Here is a 7,378-nt window from a genome sequence, read left to right as displayed (position 1 = left end):
ATGCTCAAACTCGAAAATTTTAGATTCCAAGATAGAGAGTAGTATGTACTTCTGTGATAGTGCATCGGCCACTATGTTTTCCTTACCTTGCTTATATTTGATCATGTAGGGGAATGTCTCCACGAACGCCACCCACTTAGCATGCCGATTGTTCAACTTCTTCTGCCCCTTAAGGTGCTTTAGAGATTCATGATCCATATGAATCACAAACTCTTTAGGCCTCAAGTAGTGTTGTCATCTCTCTAGAGTCCTTACAAGCATGTACAACTCCTTGTCTTACGTCGGATAGTTCAGCACTTCTCCATTGAGCTTCTCACTAAATTACGCCACCGGCTGTCCTCCCTGCATGAAAACTCTGCCAATACCTACACTTGAAGCATCACATTCAATTTCAAAAGTGAAAGGATCTGTTAGAAAATAATAAGTGTTTAGAAAGGGGGGGTTGAATAAACACTCACAGATTATATGTTCTTTTAAAAAATTGAGTTCAGTTTAGTGACAAACTGACACTCGGTATCTCGTCAGTCGATAACAATCAGTTTAACTGAAAAAGCAGTTGCGGAAGTAAACTGACTGAAAGATAGAATAACTGAAATAGAATGATAACTGAAATAAAATGCACACGGTTTGTTTCTGGATGTTCGGATAATAGAATAACTCCTACATCACCCCTTCTATCACGAAGATAGGATTTCCACTAAAAGACTTTGATCGAATACAATAGTTGTACTGACCCACTTTAGTTTGGACTTATCACTGCCAATACTGAAACTCTTAGTTACAAAAAAAAACTTCTACAGCTCGTGACTGATCTTAGCACAACGTAAAGAATCTAGCAAATATTACAACGTGCTAATAAGCTCGAGAATGTAGCCTTGAATGCTACTGATAAAACTAATAAGTGTGAGCTTTTGATTTGCGTAGTGATTTTAGCAGCGTAACAGATTGAGTAGAATAGTTGTGTTGAAATTGTTTCGTTAAGTTCTTTCTCGGCTGCTTTCTTCATCTATTTATAGGCTTACCTCCTTAACGGTAACTTTAAGCAATTTTGAACTTTATATCCGTTGAATGCCACGTCGAAATTCCTCTGAAACCTGTACACTGTGATCTCTGAAATGCGGCGTTCCACTAAGTAACGGTCTGCAGTGTACTACTGTCGGTTGTTGATAATTGATGACGTGTTCAGCTGAAGAATCAGCTGCTAGGCGATAGCTGGTAGGGAATACAACTGCTGATAGTTAGCCACGCATTCAGTTGCTGGATTCAGTCGCACAGTTCATTTTCCTCGTGTTCAGTTATTTGCATAAGCAGTTGGTTCGCAATTTGTCAAACGCCGAAACTTAATTTCCAACAATTTCCCCCTTTTAGGTGTTTGACAAAACTAAGCAAATAATAACTGATCAATTGAACTCTTTGTAGATAAAATAATCTTCAATATTTATAAAATTCTCTCAGTGTACAAGTTTGTACAAAGAATGAAAGAATAAAATAATCCTCAAGAAAACGAATCCATCAACTGATAAAAATTCTTCTGTGAGACTCTGTGAGACTTCTTCTGGGTGGGTTATAGTGTGGGTTAGCTTAGGTCTTTTTCCCTTTTTTGTCAAACGCCTCCATTCTGACAGCTAGTCCCCGAACATCAACTGATAAAATCTTAACAGAGGTGACGACGTCTGAGACTGCATTAAGCATAGTAGTTTGCAGCAAGTCTATTTTTCTGGAAACAGATGTCTCCACGAATTCAACTCTATTGCCGATTGCACCCTGAGTCAGGAAAATACTTTCAGTTATACCTCTATTCTTTTTGATTTCGTCTACTGCAAAAGAGAGAGAGGTCACAGTAGCGTGAATGGCCTTCAGTTTCTCTGAGTTGAATACTTCTGAATGTTCCAGCTTCAGAGTGTGAGCTAGTTGAGTATGCTGAATCTTGGAGATGGCAGCAAGCATTTTATCCATGTTATTCTTAATATCCTGAATTTCTTCAAGAACTAAGTCAAGATCCGTGGATGAATGAGGAGGTGATTGTCCAGACGTTCCAGGTTCCTGTTCTTTTGAGACTTGATCAAAGACCACCAAGGTCCTGTCAAATACTACCGTCTCAGCAATAGTCTGTTCTGGAACATCTGTTTCAGTGACTTCTACTTGATCCTGAGGAGGTGAAGACTGATCCTGAGCAGCAAATGAACTATCCTGCTGAATATGAAAATCTGTGGGATTTTCAGTTGGAAGATCATGAACTGGTGCTTCTGTTTGATAATCAGCTAAAACTCGGGCTGGCTCGTCAGTTGGAAAATTTTCAAAAATGAACAACTGAGCCTCCATATTTTCAGTAATTTCTTGATCTTGTGACTGAGCTAGCACAACAGTTTGATCATCTGGTTCAGTATAGATAACAGGCTGAACTGGCTCTCCAGTTAAGATAGGAGCCTCTTGAGCTGCTTGATCAGTTGAGTGATCAACTGATTCAGAAATAGGTTCATCTGTTTGAGATTCTTGTACCACTGACTGAATGATTTCATCAATATTAGCGAGTGTCAAGTCAGCTTCTGAATACCTAGGATGATCAGCAGCAGAGGATTGTGGCACATCTTGGACTGGCTCTTCAGTTTGTTCAAAAATTGCCTGTTCAGTCACGGCAACTGACTGAACTGACTGCTCAGTTTCTTCAAAAATTGCCTTCTTGGCAGGTTCTTCAGTTAGATCTTCTGACGATAAATCGTGAGAAGCTTCTGGAAAGACCAGTTCTTGATTCTTTTCCCAATTCTTTATCTCCATTTGTAATGAGATAAGATCCGTTTCCAGTTGATCATGCACAGATTTGTCATTAAAAGCAGTTGGAATGGTAGGATCAAAGTTCTGTTTCAGTTGAGCAACTATCTTCTGTAGCTTTTTAGATCTCAACTGATTGAAGAAGTAGTTCTTCCGTTCCAACGCCTGAACAATGGTTGGTGCCTTAACCACTCTCAACACTGCATTTTCCAACTTGATGAATTTCTTCAGCTTGGATTTTCTCTGTAGCTCCTTGGCGAAGACATGCATTCGGAACTTTACCCATGCATCATAGGTTTTGAGCTTATTTGCTGAAAATTCATTGATCTCTTCCCAGATAAGATCAACATGAGTTTGAATGGCGTTTGTTGGCCTAGGCTCTTCTTGCATTTTGCCTTTGCCTTTAGAGTTAGACAGGACATGAGGAATGCTCAGCCCTGAAGTAGTAGCATCAACTTGTTCTCTGATCACCATCCCTTTTGATCTGACAGTAGGTAGAGGGGTGAAACCAGAGATGGTAATCATGGGAGCCTTTACTCCAGCAACTTTCTTCTTGTCACCTGGTGACCGTTGTCTTCTTTGGGAAAATGAGAGATAGAGGCAACTGATCCTCAGTTGAGGGTTCATCTCTAATTGCTTTCAGAGGAACAGCCTGGATTGGCTGTTGAGCTACTGATTCCATCAATCTTTTAGTTGGTATGGCTTCAACTGTAGCAGCAGGCTTGGTTTTCAACGTCCTTGGCTTCTTGGCAATCTTAGGAGATGGTGTTTTCTCCAAGTCAAATTCTCTGATGATCAATTTCCTTTTGGTTGTCTTCAGTTGTGCCAGAGTCTTGGCCTTCTTAACAGACATGGGAGCAGCCTGCTGTGTCCCAATCTCCTTTTTGACCTTCACAAACTGATCAGGAGAGATGTCCAGTTTGGTCTTTGGCGGCAGAATATTTTTAGTGTTGAAAACTTTAAACTTGGATGATCTTTCAGCAAGGTTACCCACTAAGCTCTTGGCCTTTAGAAAGTAACTGATCTGAACAGCATACCCCTTTGACTGCTTGGTTGATTGGAGCATGTTTCGCAGAATGCTGAATATGATATGCCTCCAATTTACCTTCTGTTCAGCCATTATCACAGTCATAACTTGAAATTTCTCAAGGGTGAGAGCAGCAAAAGAACCAGCCTTAGCCAGTACTCCCTTCGCCACAATATCAGCCAGTAGTTGGATTTCTGGCTTCAGTTCCTTCTTGGGATCGGAAACCTTGATTTTCCGCCCATCAGCTGACAACAGAGACTGCATCTCTTCAATACTGGAAGTTCTAACTTCAGAAAAACCGTTGAGCCCATCAGTTGCAACATAATTGCGTACTTTTGTTCAACTAATATAAACTATTTTTAATATTTTATTATTTTTTCTGTAATGTTTATTTTGCAAATTTTTTATCATTAATAATTTTTCTTATTGTTCATTTAAATAATTTTTTAAATATTCATAACTTCATTGAAACAATTTAAATTTGAAAAAATTCAATTGTATATTATAATAGGGTATTTCGGCAGCGTATGTGTATCCGATATCCGATGGGTATGGGGATGAGGATGAAATTAATACCCGATGGGTATGGGGATGGGTATGGGGATGAATTTAATAAATGGGTATGGGGATGGATGTATGAAATCCGACCCATACCCTACCCATTGCCATCCCTAAAACAAAAATGTTCTGACTTATCGGGCTTTGTCAAATTCTAGGCTCACCACCTTCTCAATAGACCCAATCATACTTACACCATGCTCATAGGCGATAGCCCCATCTTGCATGCGTGTAGTCATGTGTTCTTTGAAAGTGGTGTGCATCATTGTGTGAGTTTAATGCAATATGCAACTCTTGCATGTATATTCGAATGTCAACAGCATTCAATATTTTCTCAAACTGTCTCTACAGTTCATTTGACATAGAAGCAAGAACATAACACTTTAACTTGCATAATATGGTCCCACCATCTTTGTAAGAACCTTGTGTTGTATTATCGTAAATCATATTTTGATTCTCGATAATTCATGAAGTTGTCATATTATTAAGTGTATGAAGTATATAATTGACAATTAAAGTGAGAAAATATGTGGTGATAATGAAAGATTGTAGTAATAATTGATTTGTGTTTGAAAAGTATGCTGAACCGCAATAGAGAAGTGATACATGTTACGGTTTTTAGCATAATTATCTGAGTAATACTTCAAATAAAATGAAACTAATTTCATTAGAAAGATAATACATAGTACTAAAACTTTCATGTTTTGAGTTTTGTCCAAATCTATTTGAAAATAGAGGCAAAATATCCCGAAATGTATCATGTGCTTTGCAATTCCTGCACTGACACATTTTGGTATAATGTGCATAACTCTTGCGTCTGATATCCAAATTGAGTGAGGTTGGTAGCAAATGAAAGCCAAGACATAGATCTATAATTTCATGTTGACAATTTTTACTAATTCGAAGCCTAAAATAGCGTTTTGGACAGAAAAAGGCGCGCACCTGTGCAGGATCACGCACACTCGCGTGCGAAGGAATGCTTCGGGCAGAACTAGGCACGCGGCCGCGCCAGTTCTGGCGCTCTGCATGCACCGCTTCATCTGACAGTATTTTAAGAGTGATAACGATGATTTTGGTTGTATAAATCTTCATTCTTCTTTCTTCTTCTTTGAAGGAAACATAAGAATCCATTTTCTATCGTCCGAATCTATATCGAAACGTTGTCGAAACTCGAAACAAATTATATGTCGGAATCTTCGTGTTGAGAGCGTTTTTTTGAGGTAAAGTTCTTGTAGTTTCAGCACCTTTTATTATTGATTCACTGGAGTAGCAGGTATTTGAATTCGAACTCAATATATGCGATAGAATAAACGACAAGGAACTAGCTTTCAAAGTCGGAATTGAATTATGTTATGATATCAATTTTATATGAATTTTCAATGTTTCAAAACAATTTTAAAACTTGAAATTTTGATTGTAAATGATTGTATAATATTAAGTTATTAGGATTTATAATGCGATATAGTTATCTTAATAATGTAAAGCTTAACCTTAATAGCGTAGAACGAATTGATACATTCAAATACACAGTTAGAGTTACATTGAAATGAATTCATTGATTGAAATGAATATTTTGATTATTTAGATAGATTTTTTAAACTGAAATCCTAATTGTGGATCACGCTACATTGACTGGAGACGAAGAACTGAGATATGTTGTGATCGAGTAACATACGATAGGTATCTATGTCATATGATATATGTTTGATTGATTTGACTGAGAATATGTGTCTATATGCCTTATTTGTTGAGTCAATGTGGCATACATGACATTCATGATTGTTATATCGATGTATAAAATAAATATTTTGTTAACACACATCATTTTATTCATACATCGATACATGAAATACACGTTGAGCTATGATCTTTGGAAACCTTTATATCATTGGATTTGATTCTAGGGTTTGTGAGCACGATGCTATGTTTGGCATTATGTGGCCCTTAAAAACATTGTCATTCGTGGACCATATGATTGATTGATTGAGATTTGAGATTTGATGGCGCTTTGTCGATGCTATCATATGATCATCCCTTATGCTTGATCGAGGCCGGTGTGCTAGCTCAAGCATTGATTTGATAGCGATTTGATTGGTTCTGATACATGCTCAGTGGTTTGGCATTTGACTTGATATCTCCACGACATGCATGCATTGCATATCATATATCATTGTGTAAATACATGTTGTATATATTATGGTTTTTCCATAAGGAGCTTTTTCTCACCCCCAAGGGTGGTTGTTGTTGTCTTTGTGTGTGGACAATGGTAGATACTCCAGGTTATTAGGAGATCAGAGAGGGTACTTCTGGAGGAAGCTACATCTGAGTTGAGGTTGATTGGTCTATCCCAGTGTACATATGTATTTATATACCGGGGCATGTTCCGAGGATATGAGTCGTTGTATGTAGTTGATTTTGATTATGTGTGGCCATATTTTATGATGTGATATGTTTAAACGAGGCTTTATTATATAATATTTTTAATATTATAATTATAGTTGACACATTTTGGGCTCATTGTAAAGAAAATTTTTACTCGTTTTCCGCTGTAAGTAATTAACTCTAATCAAATTGTATTGTATTAACGATTAGGAGTTAAGGGTCCCACATGGTATGGTATCATAGCATAGCTGGGAATGCTCGATTGAGTCTTGTGTACACTTGAATAGATACAAATGAATTGTGCGTTTGTGTTTGATTTACTTGTATAACTTTCTCTTACTTGATTTAGTTTGAGTAAGTTGTTGATGAGATTGATGGTTTGATATTTAGGGTTTAGGGTTTAGGGTTTAGGGTTTGGGGTTTGGGGTTTTGGGGTTTAGAGTTTAGGGTTTAGGGTTTTTTAGGGATTTTTAGGGTTTAGGGTTTTTTAGGGTTCTTTAGGGTTTTTTGGGGTTTAGGGTTTAGGTTTTAGGGTTTGGGGTTTAGAGTTTTTTAGGGTTTTTTGGGATTTGGGGTTTAGGGTTTAAGGTTTAGGGGTTGGGGTTTAGGGGTTAGGGGTTAGGGGTTAGGGGTTTAGGGTTT

This window comes from Primulina huaijiensis, chromosome 16 (assembly GCF_012295235.1).
Source record: "Primulina huaijiensis isolate GDHJ02 chromosome 16, ASM1229523v2, whole genome shotgun sequence".
Taxonomy (NCBI): Eukaryota; Viridiplantae; Streptophyta; class Magnoliopsida; order Lamiales; family Gesneriaceae; genus Primulina; species Primulina huaijiensis.
This window is presented reverse-complemented; position numbering follows the sequence as displayed.